Genomic DNA, 19,399 nt, shown 5'->3' with positions numbered 1-19,399 from the left:
TGTGGCCACGTTATGTTTCTGTCCAACACCAATCTTCATTGGTTTCCTGTGAGGTGTTTCAGATCCCCATCTCTTGCTATGAACTGGCAAAACAGCAGAATCCCCTTGACAATCTTGATTTCTCAAGGGAAATGAGAGAACAGTATACACCATCCAAGATATTAAAATATTGTCAAGGCCCAACACGGCTGAATACTCTGAGGAGATGGCCTGTGAGGCGCCGCCTTTCAACTTTTCCCCCTTAGTATGGTGGTCAGTAACATGCGGGAGACTGCGGAGGGGGTCATTTTTTTCATTGGGAACTGATGTGCTTTTACTCAATTCGGGAACGTCACAAGCCAAATTTGTAGTATTTTGCACGAATTGCAAGAGATGTTTACAAGTCGACGGTTGAAGTGTAAGCTCGTATTGAGCTTGCTAGAGACTGATTTGCCAAGCCTTCGATAGCTCAGTTGGTAGAGCAGAGGACTGTAATGGTAAAACAGGCATCCTTAGGTGGCTGGTTCAAATCCGGCTCGAGGGACTTTTGCCAATGCACATTTTATTGAATACTTGGAAAGTAAAATACTTGGAAAGTAAAATAACAGACAATTTATCATTATATTATATTTCATCACTGAAAATAGATGCCTTTTGCTTTGAGGCTGTGGCCACGTTATTTTTCTGTCCGACACCAATCTTCGTTGGTTTCCTGTGAGGTATTTTGGATCCCCATCTCTTGCTATGAACTGACAAAACAGCAGAATCCCCTTGACAATCTTGATTTCTCAAGGGAAATGGGAGAACACTATACACCATCCAAGATATTAAAATATTGTCAAGGCCGAACACTCATGAATACTCTGATGAGATGGCCTGTGAGGCGCCGCCTTTCAACTTTTCCTCCTTTGTATGGTGGTCAGTAACATGCGGGAGACTGCGGAGGGGGTCATTTTTTTAATTGTGAACTGATGTGCTTTTACTCAATTCGGGAACCTCACAAGCCAAATTTGTAGTATTTTGCACGAATTGCAAGAGATGTTTGAATGTCGACGGTTGAAGTGGAAGCTCGTATTGAGCTTGCTAGAGACTGATTCGCCAAGCCTTTGATAGCTCAGTTGGTAGAGAGGAGGACTATAGTGGTAAAACAGGCATCCTTAGGTGGCTGGTTCAAATCCGGCTCGAGGGACTTTTGCCAAATGCACATTTTATTGAATACTTGGAAAGTAAAATACTTGGAAAGTAAAATAACAGACAATTTATAATTATATTATATTTCATCACTGAAAATAGATGCCTTTTGCTTTGAGGCTGTGGGCGCGTTATTTTTCTGTCCGACACCAATCTTCGTTGGTTTCCTGTGAGGTATTTTGGATCCCCATCTCTTGCTATGAACTGACAAAACAGCAGAATCCCCTTGACAATCTTGATTTCTCAAGGGAAATGGGAGAACACTATACACCATCCAAGATATTAAAATATTGTCAAGGCCGAACACTGATGAATACTCTGAGGAGATGGCCTGTGAGGCGCCGCCTTTCAACTTTTCCTCCTTTGTATGGTGGTCAGTAACATGCGGGAGACTGCGGAGGGGGTCATTTTTTTAATTGTGAACTGATGTGCTTTTACTCAATTCGGGAACCTCACAAGCCAAATTTGTAGTATTTTGCACGAATTGCAAGAGATGTTTGAATGTCGACGGTTGAAGTGGAAGCTCGTATTGAGCTTGCTAGAGACTGATTTGCCAAACCTTTGATAGCTCAGTTGGTAGAGCGGAGGACTATAGTGGTAAAACAGGCATCCTTAGGTCGCTGGTTCAAATCCGGCTCGAAGGACTTTTGCCAAATGCACATTTTATTGAATACTTGGAAAGTAAAATACTTGGAAAGTAAAATAACAGACAATTTATAATTATATTATATTTCATCACTGAAAATAGATGCCTTTTGCTTTGAGGCTGTGACCACATTATTTTTCTGTCCAACACAAATCTTCATTGGTTTCCTGTGAGGTGTTTTGGATCCCCATCTCTTGCTATGAACTGGCAAAACAGCAGAATCCCCTTGACAATCTTGATTTCTCAAGGGAATGAGAGAACACTATACACCATCCAAGATATTAAAATATTGTCAAGGCCCAACGCGGCTGAATACTCTGAGGAGATGGCCTGTGAGGTGCCGCCTTTCAACTTTTCCCTCTTAGTATGGTGGTCAGTAACATGCGGGAGACTGCGGAGGGGGTCATTTTTTTAATTGGGAACTGATGTGCTTTTACTCAATTCGGGAACCTCACAAGCCAAATTTGTAGTATTTTGCACAAATTGCAAGAGATGTTTACAAGTCGACGGTTGAAGTGGAAGCTCGTATTGAGTTTGCTAGAGTTGATATGCCAAGCCTTCGATAGCTCAGTTGGTAGAGGGGAGGACTGTAGTGGTAAAACAGGCATCCTTAGGTCGCTGGTTCAAATCCGGCTCGAAGGACTCTTGCCAAATGCACATTTTATTGAATACTTGGAAAGTAAAATACTTGGAAAGTAAAATAACAGACAATTTATAATTATATTATATTTCATCACTGAAAATAGATGCCTTTTGCTTTGAGGCTGTGGCCACGTTATTTTTCTGTCCAACACGAATCTTCATTGGTTTCCTGTCAGGTGTTTTGGATCCCCATCTCTTGCTATGAACTGGCAAAACAGCAGAATCCCCTTGACAATCTTGATTTCTCAAGGGAAATGAGAGAACACTATACACCATCCAAGATATTAAAATATTGTCAAGGCCCAACACGGCTGAATACTCTGAGGAGATGGCCTGTGAGGCGCCGCCTTTCAACTTTTCCCCCTTAGTATAGTGGTCATTAACATGCGGGAGACTGCGGAGGGGGTCATTTTTTTAATTGGGAACTGATGTGCTTTTACTCAATTCGGGAACCTCACAAGCCAAATTTGTAGTATTTTGCACGAATTGCAAGAGATGTTTACAAGTGGACGGTTGAAGTGGAAGCTCGTATTGAGTTTGCTAGAGAATGATTTGCCAAGCCTTCGATAGCTCGTCGCTGATTCAAATCCGGCTCAAAGGACTTTTGCCAAATGCACATTTTATTGAATACTTGGAAAGTAAAATACTTGGAAAGTAAAATAACAGACAATTTATAATTATATTATATTTCATCACTGAAAATAGATGCCTTTTGCTTTGAGGCTGTGGCCACATTATTTTTCTGTCCGACACCAATCTTCGTTGTTTTCCTGTGAGGTATTTTGGATCCCCATCTCTTGCTATGAACTGACAAAACAGCAGAATCCCCTTGACAATCTTGATTTCTCAAGGGAAATGGGAGAACACTATACACCATCCAAGATATTAAAATATTGTCAAGGCCGAACACTGATGAATACTCTGAGGAGATGGCCTGTGAGGCGCCGCCTTTCAACTTTTCCTCCTTTGTATGGTGGTCAGTAACATGCGGGAGACTGCGGAGGGGGTCATTTTTTAAATTGTGAACTGATGTGCTTTTACTCAATTCGGGAACGTCACAAGCCAAATTTGTAGTATTTTGCACGAATTGCAAGAGATGTTTACAAGTCGACGGTTGAAGTGGAAGCTCGTATTGAGTTTGCTAGAGAACGATTTGCCAAGCCTTCGATAGCTCAGTTGGTAGAGCGGAGGACTATAGTGGTAAAACAGGCATCCTTAGGTCGCTGGTTCAAATCCGGCTCGAAGGACCTTTGCCAAATGCACATTTTATTGAATACTTGGAAAGTAAAATACTTGGAAAGTAAAATAACAGACAATTTATAATTATATTATATTTCATCACTGAAAATAGATGCCTTTTGCTTTGAGGCTGTGGCCACGTTATTTTTCTGTCCGACACCAATCTTCGTTGTTTTCCTGTGAGGTATTTTGGATCCCCATCTCTTGCTATGAACTGACAAAACAGCAGAATCCCCTTGACAATCTTGATTTCTCAAGGGAAATGGGAGAACACTATACACCATCCAAGATATTAAAATATTGTCAAGGCCGAACACTGATGAATACTCTGAGGAGATGGCCTGTGAGGCGCCGCCTTTCAACTTTTCCTCCTTTGTATGGTGGTCAGTAACATGCGGGAGACTGCGGAGGGGGTCATTTTTTAAATTGTGAACTGATGTGCTTTTACTCAATTCGGGAACCTCACAAGCCAAATTTGTAGTATTTTGCACGAATTGCAAGAGATGTTTGAATGTCGACGGTTGAAGTGGAAGCTCGTATTGAGCTTGCTAGAGACTGATTTGCCAAGCCTTCGATAGCTCAGTTGGTAGAGCGGAGGACTGTAGTGGTAAAACAGGCATCCTTAGGTCGCTGGTTCAAATCCGGCTCGAAGGACTTTTGCCAAATGCACATTTTATTGAATACTTGGAAAGTAAAATACTTGGAAAGTAAAATAACAGACAATTTATAATTATATTATATTTCATCACTGAAAATAGATGCCTTTTGCTTTGAGGCTGTGACCACGTTATTTTTCTGTCCAACACGAATCTTCATTGGTTTCCTGTGAGGTGTTTTGGATCCCCATCTCTTGCTATGAACTGGCAAAACAGCAGAATCCCCTTGACAATCTTGATTTCTCAAGAGAAATGAGAGAACACTATACACCATCCAAGATATTAAAATATTGTCAAGGCCCAACGCGGCTGAATACTCTGAGGAGATGGCCTGTGAGGTGCCGCCTTTCAACTTTTCCCCCTGAGTATGGTGGTCAGTAACATGCGGGCGACTGCGGAGGGGGTCATTTTTTTAATTGGGAACTGATGTGCTTTTACTCAATTCGGGAACCTCACAAGCCAAATTTGTAGTATTTTGCACGAATTGCAAGAGATGTTTACAAGTCGACGGTTGAAGTGGAAGCTCGTATTGAGTTTGCTAGAGTTGATTTGCCAAGCCTTCGATAGCTCAGTTGGTAGAGCGGAGGACTGTAGTGGTAAAACAGGCATCCTTAGGTCACTGGTTCAAATCCGGTTCGAAGGACTTTTGCCAAATGCACATTTTATTGAATACTTGGAAAGTAAAATACTTGGAAAGTAAAATAACAGACAATTTATAATTATATTATATTTCATCACTGAAAATAGATGCCTTTTGCTTTGAGGCTGTGACCACGTTATTTTTCTGTCCAACACGAATCTTCATTGGTTTCCTGTGAGGTGTTTTGGATCCCCATCTCTTGCTATGAACTGGCAAAACAGCAGAATCCCCTTGACAATCTTGATTTCTCAAGAGAAATGAGAGAACACTATACACCATCCAAGATATTAAAATATTGTCAAGGCCCAACGCGGCTGAATACTCTGAGGAGATGGCCTGTGAGGTGCCGCCTTTCAACTTTTCCCCCTTAGTATGGTGGTCAGTAACATGCGGGCGACTGCGGAGGGGGTCATTTTTTTAATTGGGAACTGATGTGCTTTTACTCAATTCGGGAACCTCACAAGCCAAATTTGTAGTATTTTGCACGAATTGCAAGAGATGTTTACAAGTCGACGGTTGAAGTGGAAGCTCGTATTGAGTTTGCTAGAGAATGATTTGCCAAGCCTTCGAAAGCTCAGTTGGTAGAGCGGAGGACTGTAGTGGTAAAACAGGCATCCTTAGGTCGCTGGTTCAAATCCGGCTCGAAGGACTTTTGCCAAATGCAAATTTTATAGAATACTTGGAAAGTAAAATACTTGGAAAATAAAATATCAGACAATTTATAATTATATTATATTTCATCACTGAAAATAGATGCCTTTTGCTTTGAGGCTGTGGCCACGTTATGTTTCTGTCCAACACCAATCTTCATTGGTTTCCTGTGAGGTGTTTCAGATCCCCATCTCTTGCTATGAACTGGCAAAACAGCAGAATCCCCTTGACAATCTTGATTTCTCAAGGGAAATGAGAGAACAGTATACACCATCCAAGATATTAAAATATTGTCAAGGCCCAACACGGCTGAATACTCTGAGGAGATGGCCTGTGAGGCGCCGCCTTTCAACTTTTCCCCCTTAGTATGGTGGTCAGTAACATGCGGGAGACTGCGGAGGGGGTCATTTTTTTCATTGGGAACTGATGTGCTTTTACTCAATTCGGGAACGTCACAAGCCAAATTTGTAGTATTTTGCACGAATTGCAAGAGATGTTTACAAGTCGACGGTTGAAGTGGAAGCTCGTATTGAGTTTGCTAGAGACTGATTTGCCAAGCCTTCGATAGCTCAGTTGGTAGAGCGGAGGACTGTAGTGGTAAAACAGGCATCCTTAGGTCGCTGGTTCAAATCCGGCTCGAAGGACTTTTGCCAAATGCAAATTTTATAGAATACTTGGAAAGTAAAATACTTGGAAAATAAAATATCAGACAATTTATAATTATATTATATTTCATCACTGAAAATAGATGCCTTTTGCTTTGAGGCTGTGGCCACGTTATGTTTCTGTCCAACACCAATCTTCATTGGTTTCCTGTGAGGTGTTTCAGATCCCCATCTCTTGCTATGAACTGGCAAAACAGCAGAATCCCCTTGACAATCTTGATTTCTCAAGGGAAATGAGAGAACAGTATACACCATCCAAGATATTAAAATATTGTCAAGGCCCAACACGGCTGAATACTCTGAGGAGATGGCCTGTGAGGCGCCGCCTTTCAACTTTTCCCCCTTTGTATGGTGGTCAGTAACATGCGGGCGACTGCGGAGGGGGTCATTTTTTTAATTGGGAACTGATGTGCTTTTACTCAATTCGGGAACCTCACAAGCCAAATTTGTAGTATTTTGCACGAATTGCAAGAGATGTTTACAAGTCGACGGTTGAAGTGGAAGCTCGTATTGAGTTTGCTAGAGTTGGTTTGCCAAGCCTTCGATAGCTCAGTTGGTAGAGTGGAGGACTGTAGTGGTAAAACAGGCATCCTTAGGTCACTGGTTCAAATCCGGTTCGAAGGACTTTTGCCAAATGCACATTTTATTGAATACTTGGAAAGTAAAATACTTGGAAAGTAAAATAACAGACAATTTATAATTATATTATATTTCATCACTGAAAATAGATGCCTTTTGCTTTGAGGCTGTGACCACGTTATTTTTCTGTCCAACACGAATCTTCATTGGTTTCCTGTGAGGTGTTTTGGATCCCCATCTCTTGCTATGAACTGGCAAAACAGCAGAATCCCCTTGACAATCTTGATTTCTCAAGAGAAATGAGAGAACACTATACACCATCCAAGATATTAAAATATTGTCAAGGCCCAACGCGGCTGAATACTCTGAGGAGATGGCCTGTGAGGTGCCGCCTTTCAACTTTTCCCCCTTAGTATGGTGGTCAGTAACATGCGGGTGACTGCGGAGGGGGTCATTTTTTTAATTGGGAACTGATGTGCTTTTACTCATTTCGGAACCTCACAAGCCAAATTTGTAGTATTTTGCACGAATTGCAAGAGATGTTTACAAGTCGACGGTTGAAGTGGAAGCTCGTATTGAGTTTGCTAGAGAATGATTTGCCAAGCCTTCGAAAGCTCAGTTGGTAGAGCGGAGGACTGTAGTGGTAAAACAGGCATCCTTAGGTCGCTGGTTCAAATCCGGCTCGAAGGACTTTTGCCAAATGCAAATTTTATAGAATACTTGGAAAGTAAAATACTTGGAAAATAAAATAACAGACAATTTATAATTATATTATATTTCATCACTGAAAATAGATGCCTTTTGCTTTGAGGCTGTGGCCACGTTATGTTTCTGTCCAACACCAATCTTCATTGGTTTCCTGTGAGGTGTTTCAGATCCCCATCTCTTGCTATGAACTGGCAAAACAGCAGAATCCCCTTGACAATCTTGATTTCTCAAGGGAAATGAGAGAACAGTATACACCATCTAAGATATTAAAATATTGTCAAGGCCCAACACGGCTGAATACTCTGAGGAGATGGCCTGTGAGGCGCCGCCTTTCAACTTTTCCCCCTTAGTATGGTGGTCAGTAACATGCGGGAGACTGCGGAGGGGGTCATTTTTTTCATTGGGAACTGATGTGCTTTTACTCAATTCGGGAACGTCACAAGCCAAATTTGTAGTATTTTGCACGAATTGCAAGAGATGTTTACAAGTCGACGGTTGAAGTGGAAGCTCGTATTGAGTTTGCTAGAGAACGATTTGCCAAGCCTTTGATAGCTCAGTTGGTAGAGCAGAGGACTGTAATGGTAAAACAGGCATCCTTAGGTGGCTGGTTCAAATCCGGCTCGAGGGACTTTTGCCAAATGCACATTTTATTGAATACTTGGAAAGTAAAATACTTGGAAAGTAAAATAACAGACAATTTATAATTATATTATATTTCATCACTGAAAATAGATGCCTTTTGCTTTGAGGCTGTGGCCACGTTATTTTTCTGTCCGACACCAATCTTCGTTGGTTTCCTGTGAGGTATTTTGGATCCCCATCTCTTGCTATGAACTGACAAAACAGCAGAATCCCCTTGACAATCTTGATTTCTCAAGGGAAATGGGAGAACACTATACACCATCCAAGATATTAAAATATTGTCAAGGCCGAACACTGATGAATACTCTGAGGAGATGGCCTGTGAGGCGCCGCCTTTCAACTTTTCCTCCTTTGTATGGTGGTCAGTAACATGCGGGAGACTGCGGAGGGGGTCATTTTTTTAATTGTGAACTGATGTGCTTTTACTCAATTCGGGAACCTCACAAGCCAAATTTGTAGTATTTTGCACGAATTGCAAGAGATGTTTGAATGTCGACGGTTGAAGTGGAAGCTCGTATTGAGCTTGCTAGAGACTGATTTGCCCAGCCTTTGATAGCTCAGTTGGTAGAGCGGAGGACTATAGTGGTAAAACAGGCATCCTTAGGTTGCTGGTTCAAATCCGGCTCGAAGGACTTTTGCCAAATGCACATTTTATTGAATACTTGGAAAGTAAAATACTTGGAAAGTAAAATAACAGACAATTTATAATTATATTATATTTCATCACTGAAAATAGATGCCTTTTGCTTTGAGGCTGTGACCACCTTATTTTTCTGTCCAACACAAATCTTCATTGGTTTCCTGTGAGGTGTTTTGGATCCCCATCTCTTGCTATGAACTGGCAAAACAGCAGAATCCCCTTGACAATCTTGATTTCTCAAGGGAAATGAGAGAACACTATACACCATCCAAGATATTAAAATATTGTCAAGGCCCAACGCGGCTGAATACTCTGAGGAGATGGCCTGTGAGTTGCCGCCTTTCAACTTTTCCCCCTTAGTATGGTGGTCAGTAACATGCGGGAGACTGCGGAGGGGGTCATTTTTTTAATTGGGAACTGATGTGCTTTTACTCAATTCGGGAACCTCACAAGCCAAATTTGTAGTATTTTGCACGAATTGCAAGAGATGTTTACAAGTCGACGGTTGAAGTGGAAGCTCGTATTGAGTTTGCTAGAGTTGATATGCCAAGCCTTCGATAGCTCAGTTGGTAGAGGGGAGGACTGTAGTGGTAAAACAGGCATCCTTAGGTCGCTGGTTCAAATCCGGCTCGAAGGACTCTTGCCAAATGCACATTTTATTGAATACTTGGAAAGTAAAATACTTGGAAAGTAAAATAACAGACAATTTATAATTATATTATATTTCATCACTGAAAATAGATGCCTTTTGCTTTGAGGCTGTGGCCACGTTATTTTTCTGTCCAACACGAATCTTCATTGGTTTCCTGTCAGGTGTTTTGGATCCCCATCTCTTGCTATGAACTGGCAAAACAGCAGAATCCCCTTGACAATCTTGATTTCTCAAGGGAAATGAGAGAACACTATACACCATCCAAGATATTAAAATATTGTCAAGGCCCAACACGGCTGAATACTCTGAGGAGATGGCCTGTGAGGCTCCGCCTTTCAACTTTTCCCCCTTAGTATGGTGGTCATTAACATGCGGGAGACTGCGGAGGGGGTCATTTTTTTAATTGGAAACTGATGTGCTTTTACTCAATTCGGGAACCTCACAAGCCAAATTTGTAGTATTTTGCACGAATTGCAAGAGATGTTTACAAGTCGACGGTTGAAGTGGAAGCTCGTATTGAGTTTGCTAGAGAATGATTTGCCAAGCCTTCGATAGCTCGTCGCTGATTCAAATCCGGCTCAAAGGACTTTTGCCAAATGCACATTTTATTGAATACTTGGAAAGTAAAATACTTGGAAAGTAAAATAACAGACAATTTATAATTATATTATATTTCATCACTGAAAATAGATGCCTTTTGCTTTGAGGCTGTGGCCACATTATTTTTCTGTCCGACACCAATCTTCGTTGTTTTCCTGTGAGGTATTTTGGATCCCCATCTCTTGCTATGAACTGACAAAACAGCAGAATCCCCTTGACAATCTTGATTTCTCAAGGGAAATGGGAGAACACTATACACCATCCAAGATATTAAAATATTGTCAAGGCCGAACACTGATGAATACTCTGAGGAGATGGCCTGTGAGGCGCCGCCTTTCAACTTTTCCTCCTTTGTATGGTGGTCAGTAACATGCGGGAGACTGCGGAGGGGGTCATTTTTTAAATTGTGAACTGATGTGCTTTTACTCAATTCGGGAACGTCACAAGCCAAATTTGTAGTATTTTGCACGAATTGCAAGAGATGTTTACAAGTCGACGGTTGAAGTGGAAGCTCGTATTGAGTTTGCTAGAGAACGATTTGCCAAGCCTTCGATAGCTCAGTTGGTAGAGCGGAGGACTATAGTGGTAAAACAGGCATCCTTAGGTCGCTCGTTCAAATCCGGCTCGAAGGACTTTTGCCAAATGCACATTTTATTGAATACTTGGAAAGTAAAATACTTGGAAAGTAAAATAACAGACAATTTATAATTATATTATATTTCATCACTGAAAATAGATGCCTTTTGCTTTGAGGCTGTGGCCACGTTATTTTTCTGTCCGACACCAATCTTCGTTGTTTTCCTGTGAGGTATTTTGGATCCCCATCTCTTGCTATGAACTGACAAAACAGCAGAATCCCCTTGACAATCTTGATTTCTCAAGGGAAATGGGAGAACACTATACACCATCCAAGATATTAAAATATTGTCAAGGCCGAACACTGATGAATACTCTGAGGAGATGGCCGGTGAGGCGCCGCCTTTCAACTTTTCCTCCTTTGTATGGTGGTCAGTAACATGCGGGAGACTGCGGAGGGGGTCATTTTTTAAATTGTGAACTGATGTGCTTTTACTCAATTCGGGAACCTCACAAGCCAAATTTGTAGTATTTTGCACGAATTGCAAGTGATGTTTTAATGTCGACGGTTGAAGTGGAAGCTCGTATTGAGCTTGCTAGAGACTGATTTGCCAAGCCTTTGATAGCTCAGTTGGTAGAGCGGAGGACTGTAGTGGTAAAACAGGCATCCTTAGGTCGCTGGTTCAAATCCGGCTCGAAGGACTCTTGCCAAATGCACATTTTATTGAATACTTGGAAAGTAAAATACTTGGAAAGTAAAATAACAGACAATTTATAATTATATTATATTTCATCACTGAAAATAGATGCCTTTTGCTTTGAGGCTGTGACCACGTTATTTTTCTGTCCAACACGAATCTTCATTGGTTTCCTGTCAGGTGTTTTGGATCCCCATCTCTTGCTATGAACTGGCAAAACAGCAGAATCCCCTTGACAATCTTGATTTCTCAAGAGAAATGAGAGAACACTATACACCATCCAAGATATTAAAATATTGTCAAGGCCCAACGCGGCTGAATACTCTGAGGAGATGGCCTGTGAGGTGCCGCCTTTCAACTTTTCCCCCTGAGTATGGTGGTCAGTAACATGCGGGCGACTGCGGAGGGGGTCATTTTTTTAATTGGGAACGGATGTGCTTTTACTCAATTCGGGAACCTCACAAGCCAAATTTGTAGTATTTTGCACGAATTGCAAGAGATGTTTACAAGTCGACGGTTGAAGTGGAAGCTCGTATTGAGTTTGCTAGAGTTGATTTGCCAAGCCTTTGATAGCTCAGTTGGTAGAGAGGAGGACTGTAGTGGTAAAACAGGCATCCTTAGATCACTGGTTCAAATCCGGTTCGAAGGACTTTTGCCAAATGCACATTTTATTGAATACTTGGAAAGTAAAATACTTGGAAAGTAAAATAACAGACAATTTATAATTATATTATATTTCATCACTGAAAATAGATGCCTTTTGCTTTGAGGCTGTGACCACGTTATTTTTCTGTCCAACACGAATCTTCATTGGTTTCCTGTGAGGTGTTTTGGATCCCCATCTCTTGCTATGAACTGGCAAAACAGCAGAATCCCCTTGACAATCTTGATTTCTCAAGAGAAATGAGAGAACACTATACACCATCCAAGATATTAAAATATTGTCAAGGCCCAACGCGGCTGAATACTCTGAGGAGATGGCCTGTGAGGTGCCGCCTTTCAACTTTTCCCCCTTAGTATGGTGGTCAGTAACATGCGGGCGACTGCGGAGGGGGTCATTTTTTTAATTGGGAACTGATGTGCTTTTACTCAATTCGGGAACCTCACAAGCCAAATTTGTAGTATTTTGCACGAATTGCAAGAGATGTTTACAAGTCGACGGTTGAAGTGGAAGCTCGTATTGAGTTTGCTAGAAAATGATTTGCCAAGCCTTCGAAAGCTCAGTTGGTAGAGCGGAGGACTGTAGTGGTAAAACAGCATCCTTAGGTCGCTGGTTCAAATCCGGCTCGAAGGACTTTTGCCAATGTAGATTACCCCTGCTATCTGCGCAGGGAGTATTAATTCTATTAAAGACTAGGAGGCGAGCATTATGCTTCATCTTCCTTTATTTCTACTCTTCAGCAGTTCAACAAACATGTAAAACAAAATCCTGAAAAGTGCTTTAAAACTAGCAACTTTTTTTTTTTTTTTTTTTTTTAAACTACAAAATCCATGATCCTCTGTAGTCCATGCTCTCTCCACCAGTCCCAATCCACTTCCTGTGCCTGGACTCCTCCTCTGCTTTTACTCGCTCTGAAAGTCTCTAACTGATCCTTGACAACTGTGCGAAGGCTCTCTTGGACTTTCAACTTAATCGCTGCAAATGCTATGGGCTCCTCACTCTCTCTGCTCTGTCTTCACCCTCAGTTATTCTTCTGCTCCTCTCCTATGAAAAAGAGCAACAAAAAATTATGATAGGGTGGTGCCAACGTCTCGTACTGATACATAATAAATCATTGCCATTGTATACCTAGTACCAGACTCGGGTGGGAATTTAATGCTCGCCTCCTAGTCTTTAATAGAATTAATACTCCCTGCGCAGATAGCAGGGGTAATCTACATTCTATGGCAAGACTGGAGGCGAGCATTATGCTTGTTCAAAGCTTCCCCAACACTATATTTGCTAAACTCTCCGCTGGCTTAAAATAAAATTCTTTAAACGTCCTCTCACTTGACCAATCTGCTGCCAGCATTATCTCACTCAAAGGCACTCCTGCTCTCACGGCGGACGAGGCCATGGCCCCCCTCACCGAATGCGCTCCATACGTGCTCACATTCAAACCTGCTGCCTGCATAATCTCTTTGACCCATCTTGCGATGGTAGCCGATGTAACTGCGTGATAGGGCTTCCTGCGCGCTATTAATAACTGAGTAGTATTCGCTGCCCTATGCTCTGCTGTTCTATTCTCGTATTCCTTAATGCATCGTGCCACGCACCATTTGGAATTACTCGGGAAATACGGATAATGTACCGTAGACGTCCCTGTCTTGGTCCTTTTAACTATGGAGAATGTAACTCCCTCTGGCCCGAAGGATCGTCTGTTAACCTCTAGCGCTTTCACGTCCGATACTCTTTTGCAGGAGATCAAGCATAGCAACATCGCTAGCTTTCCTGATAATTGCTTAAGCGAGAGATAATTATTGGTCGGCCAACTCGCTAGAAGACGCAGTACTGTAGACACCTCCCATGTCGTGGTATACTTGGGTTCCGGTGGCGCTTTAAATCTGGCTCCTCTAATGAGCCTCGCCACCGCTGGATGTTCCCCTGCCGGGACGCCCTCTAAAGGCATGTGACCCGCAGAAATTGCCGATCTGTACACTCCTATAGTCCGGAAAGCTCTCCCGCTCTGTAATAGGTTCGCTAGAAAGTTCAAAATCTCCACTACAGGTGCTGAAACGGGATGAACACCTCTGTCCTTGCACCAGCTTGTCCATTTAGCCCAAGCTGAGTCATAGCTCCTCCTAGTGGATGGGGCCCAGGATTCAGCGATAAGCTGCGCAGCCTGCGCCGAAATTCCTGGCAAGGCCCACCGTTTCCGGATATCCTGCACGCGACTAGCGGGAGTGTCCCTCTCACTCTCAGAGGATGACACGACCCAGCTGGGTCCGTGAGAAGTCGCTCCTCGTCGGGGAGGACTCTCGGAACGTCCGACACTAGTTCCATTAAGGTGGGGAACCACACCTGAGATTTCCATAATGGTGCTACTAATACCAATTCTGCTTTCTCCCTCCGGCATTTCGCCAATACTCTGCTCAACATCGCGAAGGGGGGAAAAGCGTAATGTGGACCTCCTATCCACTCTTGTAGGAACGCGTCTGTCCCCAGCGCTCCCGGATCCAGCCTCCAGCTGAAATAGTCGCTCCTCTGCGTATTGAGCCGGGAAGCAAACAGGTCCACTTGTAATGGTCCCCATCTCGTGTCCAGTCTCTGAAACACTGCTGGATCCAGCCTCCAATCGCTGGAATCCGTCAGGTACCGAGAGTTCCAATCTGCTACTACGTTCAGTGTTCCAGGCAGGTACTCTGCTGTCACCGACGTCCCTGATTGTAGGCAGAAATGCCACAGGTCCTTCGCTAACTCTGCGAGCATCTTGGATCTCGTACCGCCCAAATGGTTGATGTAGCGCACTGCTGATATGTTGTCCATCTTCAGCAGGACACAAGATTTCACTCTCTCTTTCGTAAAGGCTTTGATCGCGAACGATCCTGCCAGGAGCTCTAAGCAATTTATGTGTAGACGAAGCTCCTCTTCGCTCCACTTGCCTCCGGTCTGTAAAGACCCACATCTGGCTCCCCAGCCTTTCCGGCTGGCATCTGATTCTATTATCAAATCCGGTCTGTCTCCGAATATGGCTCGCCCATTCCAAGCGTCCATATTCTTTAACCACCATTCCAGTTCTGTAATCGAGTCCTGATCCAGCGGCACTTGTTGATGGTACCTCAGACCTAGCTGCAGATGCTTTATTTTCAATCTCTGCAGTGCACGGTAGTGCAGTGGCCCCGGAAAAATGGCCTGAATAGATGCTGCTAGCAGCCCAACTATTCTCGCTAATGTCCTGAGAGATACTTGTCGCTTCTCTAAGCATATTCTGATCTCTCTCTTGATGTCTCTCATCTTCCGAGCTGGAAGCTCTAAGGTCGCCTTCTTGGTGTCTAGAATGAATCCCAGGAAGTCTAACCTCTGTGCTGGTATGGTATCTGACTTTTCCTTGTTCACTAGGAATCCTAGTGAGGTCAGAAGGTCCTGCACCCATCTCGTTTGGTATACTAATACCTCCCGGTCTTCTGCAAGCAGCAGGAGATCGTCCAGGTAAATAATAAGCCTTATGCCTTTCTCCCTGATCGCTGCCGATACTGGCTTCATTAGCTTTGTAAATGCCCATGGTGCCGAAGCAAGACCGAATGGCATCGATTTGAATTGCCAGAAACGACTTCGCCAGCGAAAAGCTAGAAATGGTCTGTATTCCTCTAGAACAGGTACTGTGAGGTAAGCGTCCTTTAGATCTAGACGCGTCAACCAATCTCCTTCTCTTAGGGAGTCTCTGAGCTGATGGACGCCTTCCATCTTGAAGTGCCGATATATGATCCAGCCATTCAGCTCCTTGAGATTTATCACCGGGCGTACTTTCTCCTTCCTGTGCACTAGGAACATATTGCTCACAAACTTCGGGGCTGTCTCGCATTTCTCTATCGCCTGCTTGGCCACTAGCTGCGCTATCTCGCTGTCTAGCTCTGCTTGTTCCGCTTGCGCTAATCTCTGGCTCCGCGGTTCGTATCGCTGCACTGGGGTCTCTATGAAATCTAGATGCAGTCCGCTGACGGTCTGCAGTATCCAGGAATCGCTTGAAAGCTTGCGCCAACTCTCTAAATATCTGCGCGTCCTCCCCCCTACTGGGGGATACATAATCGCTCTCACCTGGCGTAAATCCTTGACCTCTTCCCGATCCTCTGGACCTTCGGCCTCTTGGGAATCTCCCCCTGGATGGGAAAAAGGTGTCTTGATTCCTGTTCTCCCAGTATTGTGCCCTGGTGTTCTGAGGTCTTCTCCCTCCTTGGTAGCGACCGGCAGCTCGACCTCTGTAGCGGCCGGTCCCTCCAAAAACTCTGCTGGGGAATATCTTGCGAATAGACGCTTGAGCCTTCTCCAGTGATGCGAAAGTTCCTACGAACCGGCCCATCTCTTTCCCGAAGGTCTCTCCGAATAGGAGGCCTTGTGCGCCTTCCCCTGCTTCATATGACGATAAGTCGCTCAATTTAGAGTCTATCTTGAGCAATAAGCCCTTCCTTCTCTCTGCTGCGATGGCACAATTTGCGTTTCCAAGCAGGCAGACGGCTCTTTGAGCCCATCCTGCGAGGGCTTCCGGATCCACCTCTTCACCTGTGTCCTTCGCCCTTTCTGCGAGGTCCATGATTTTTGCGAGCGGACCTGCTAAATCTAGTAACTTCTCCTGACAGGACTTCCAGGATCTATCAATCCCCTTCCGGGGGTCTTTACTGGCCTTGGCTACAAACGTCAGCATTTTTGGGTCGAGCTCCGGTGCTTCCGCCACCTTTCCTGGCAAGTCTGGGCGCGGGCACTCTGCTCGTAGGCGCTGTCTCACTTCCTTGTCTAGTGGCTTGCGTAATCTTGCTGCCATATACTGGGTCACTCGGGGGGATGGTTGCCACTCGGTGGACCTCGGATTATGAATGCTGTCTGGGTCGAACATATCCTCCTCGTTTTCTACGAGGTGTTTCTCCTTCCTCGCTTTCTTGCCCCCACTGGGTCTAGACCAGTCATCTTCTTCTCCTTCCTCATCTCCTAACAAGCCTTGCTCCTCTACTAGCTCTTCCTCCGAGCCCAGGTCTTCTCCCATATTATCTTCCCCTGGAACGGGGGTCGTGAGGTTCGGCACTGCCTGCTTCTGTAGGTACGCTTCTTTAAGCTTAGCAAAAGCGTCAGGCACCTCCGAGGCCTTTTCTATCGCCTCCTCATATGAGCCCCGGGGGTCGTCAGAGGATTTCCTCTTTAGGGCTTGTTTACTCCCCTTCTGCCCTTCATTCGAGGGTTCTGTGGGCGTGCGCTTATCTGCTCTGGTGCTGGTCTTTGGCTGCGAGAGTATGGCCTCTAACGTCTCCAGCCTCTCTTGTAGGGGTCTCACCCCTTCTGCCACTGCATCTATAAGAGAGCTACCCAGCACTTGCTTGAAGCTGGCAGCGAGGTCCTGGGATTGCTCCTCCTCACTCCACTCAAAGTCTGACATGTTCCTTTGTGCTGTGTGCCTAGAATACCTGGTACAGGTGTCTTAGCACGCCCACTCTCTCTTATGATGTTCTTTTTTTTTTTTTTTTTTTATATAAGTGGCTGCACCTCTGTCTTTCTTCAGCCTTCCGGCCTTCAATCAACTTTCCACTATCCCACTGCCTCTTGGCAGCGTAGGGCTCCTATGCCCGAGTCTTCCAGCTCTTGCTGTCACGTTCTATGCACGGTGTTGATGTCCGTGTCTCAGCTGATCGAGCTGCGTGCACCGTCTCTCACCCCTTCTTAGATTCTACTAGTCGGGGTCGAGAGGGGAAAAAAGCTCTGCGTCTACGAACGCTGGCGTTGGAAATAATCCTTCGCCGCTTCGCGATGACGCTACGCGCCCTAGCGCGTGTAGGCTCCGCCCACCCGCGGGTGGGGGCTATGTTGTTGGAGCTAGACGCTCCGCGCTTCACGCGCTAGCTCCGCCCACCCGCGGGTGGGGGCTATGCCGATGAGGCGATCCGCTTCGCGCTTTGCGCACTGTTCCGTGCGCGACCTGCCTATGCTCGTGAGGCTGACCGCGCCCCTGAGGTGTCGGGTATACGGCACGGGGCCGTCAGCCTCTCGGTGGACCCTATGTATCAAGGGAATTTTCCTGGGGCTCCGCCGATATCCCCTCGACGACTGCTCTGAGTCAGGGGAAATCTGAAACTTAACGCGCTCGCGCGTAGTATGACATTTGCGGTGAAAAAGAACGCCTCTAGACTAATTATCTCGCGTTCTCCCTGCGAACCACACTCAACATCTCTTTCCATCTACCATTCCTCTCTTCAGTCAACCCATATATCCACAGGCATTCGGAGAGGAAAGGAAATAGTACTTATCTGCTTGAAGAGCAGTAAAAGAAGAGGAGGAGTCCAGGCACAGGAAGTGGATTGGGACTGGTGGAGAGAGCATGGACTACAGAGGATCATGGATTTTGTAGTTTAAAAAAAAAAAAAAAAAAAAAAAGTTGCTAGTTTTAAAGCACTTTTCAGGATTTTGTTTTACATGTTTGTTGAACTGCTGAAGAGTAGAAATAAAGGAAGATGAAGCATAATGCTCGCCTCCAGTCTTGCCATAGAAATGCAAATTTTATTGAATACTTGGAAAGTAAAATACTTGGAAAATAAAATAACAGACAATTTATTATTATATTATATTTCATCACTGAAAATAGATGCCTTTTGCTTTGAGGCTGTGGCCACGTTATGTTTCTGTCCAACACCAATCTTCATTGGTTTCCTGTGAGGTGTTTCAGATCCCCATCTCTTGCTATGAACTGGCAAAACAGCAGAATCCCCTTGACAATCTTGATTTCTCAAGGGAAATGAGAGAACAGTATACACCATCCAAGATATTAAAATATTGTCAAGGCCCAAGACGGCTGAATACTCTGAGGAGATGGCCTGTGAGGCGCCGCCTTTCAACTTTTCCCCCTTAGTATGGTGGTCAGTAACATGCGGGAGACTGCGGAGGGGGTCATTTTTTTCATTGGGAACTGATGTGCTTTTACTCAATTCGGGAACGTCACAAGCCAAATTTGTAGTATTTTGCACGAATTGCAAGAGATGTTTACAAGTCGACGGTTGAAGTGGAAGCTCGTATTGAGTTTGCTAGAGAACGATTTGCCAAGCCTTTGATAGCTCAGTTGGTAGAGCAGAGGACTGTAATGGTAAAACAGGCATCCTTAGGTGGCTGGTTCAAATCCGGCTCGAGGGACGTTTGCCAAATGCACATTTTATTGAATACTTGGAAAGTAAAATACTTGGAAAGTAAAATAACAGACAATTTATAATTATATTATATTTCATCACTGAAAATAGATGCCTTTTGCTTTGAGGCTGTGGCCACGTTATTTTTCTGTCCGACACCAATCTTCGTTGGTTTCCTGTGAGGTATTTTGGATCCCC

At 44.3% G+C, this 19,399-nt stretch overlaps 9 non-coding genes across 9 annotated transcripts; all 9 read left to right on the top strand.

The window, feature by feature from the left end:
• Positions 1-1,082: 1,082 nt before the first annotated feature.
• TRNAY-AUA (transfer RNA tyrosine (anticodon AUA)) lies at positions 1,083-1,168 on the top strand. The gene is given in 2 exon segments: positions 1,083-1,119; positions 1,133-1,168. It is a non-coding gene; the product is annotated as a tRNA-Tyr (tRNA).
• A 560-nt stretch (positions 1,169-1,728) lies between these two features.
• TRNAY-AUA (transfer RNA tyrosine (anticodon AUA)) lies at positions 1,729-1,814 on the top strand. The gene is given in 2 exon segments: positions 1,729-1,765; positions 1,779-1,814. It is a non-coding gene; the product is annotated as a tRNA-Tyr (tRNA).
• Positions 1,815-3,619: 1,805 nt separating this feature from the next.
• Positions 3,620-3,705, top strand: TRNAY-AUA (transfer RNA tyrosine (anticodon AUA)). The gene is given in 2 exon segments: positions 3,620-3,656; positions 3,670-3,705. It is a non-coding gene; the product is annotated as a tRNA-Tyr (tRNA).
• A 560-nt stretch (positions 3,706-4,265) lies between these two features.
• TRNAY-GUA (transfer RNA tyrosine (anticodon GUA)) lies at positions 4,266-4,351 on the top strand. The gene is given in 2 exon segments: positions 4,266-4,302; positions 4,316-4,351. It is a non-coding gene; the product is annotated as a tRNA-Tyr (tRNA).
• A 559-nt stretch (positions 4,352-4,910) lies between these two features.
• Positions 4,911-4,996, top strand: TRNAY-GUA (transfer RNA tyrosine (anticodon GUA)). The gene is given in 2 exon segments: positions 4,911-4,947; positions 4,961-4,996. It is a non-coding gene; the product is annotated as a tRNA-Tyr (tRNA).
• A 1,206-nt stretch (positions 4,997-6,202) lies between these two features.
• On the top strand, positions 6,203-6,288 carry TRNAY-GUA (transfer RNA tyrosine (anticodon GUA)). Its single transcript is given in 2 exon segments — positions 6,203-6,239; positions 6,253-6,288. It is a non-coding gene; the product is annotated as a tRNA-Tyr (tRNA).
• A 2,496-nt stretch (positions 6,289-8,784) lies between these two features.
• Positions 8,785-8,870, top strand: TRNAY-AUA (transfer RNA tyrosine (anticodon AUA)). The gene is given in 2 exon segments: positions 8,785-8,821; positions 8,835-8,870. It is a non-coding gene; the product is annotated as a tRNA-Tyr (tRNA).
• A 1,806-nt stretch (positions 8,871-10,676) lies between these two features.
• On the top strand, positions 10,677-10,762 carry TRNAY-AUA (transfer RNA tyrosine (anticodon AUA)). Its single transcript is given in 2 exon segments — positions 10,677-10,713; positions 10,727-10,762. It is a non-coding gene; the product is annotated as a tRNA-Tyr (tRNA).
• A 560-nt stretch (positions 10,763-11,322) lies between these two features.
• On the top strand, positions 11,323-11,408 carry TRNAY-GUA (transfer RNA tyrosine (anticodon GUA)). The gene is given in 2 exon segments: positions 11,323-11,359; positions 11,373-11,408. It is a non-coding gene; the product is annotated as a tRNA-Tyr (tRNA).
• Positions 11,409-19,399: the final 7,991 nt, after the last annotated feature.

Source organism: Ambystoma mexicanum, chromosome 1p (genome assembly GCF_040938575.1).
Source record: "Ambystoma mexicanum isolate Mex_15411 chromosome 1p, UKY_AmexF1_1, whole genome shotgun sequence".
Lineage (NCBI taxonomy): Eukaryota > Metazoa > Chordata > Amphibia > Caudata > Ambystomatidae > Ambystoma > Ambystoma mexicanum.
This window is presented reverse-complemented; position numbering and strand designations above follow the sequence as displayed.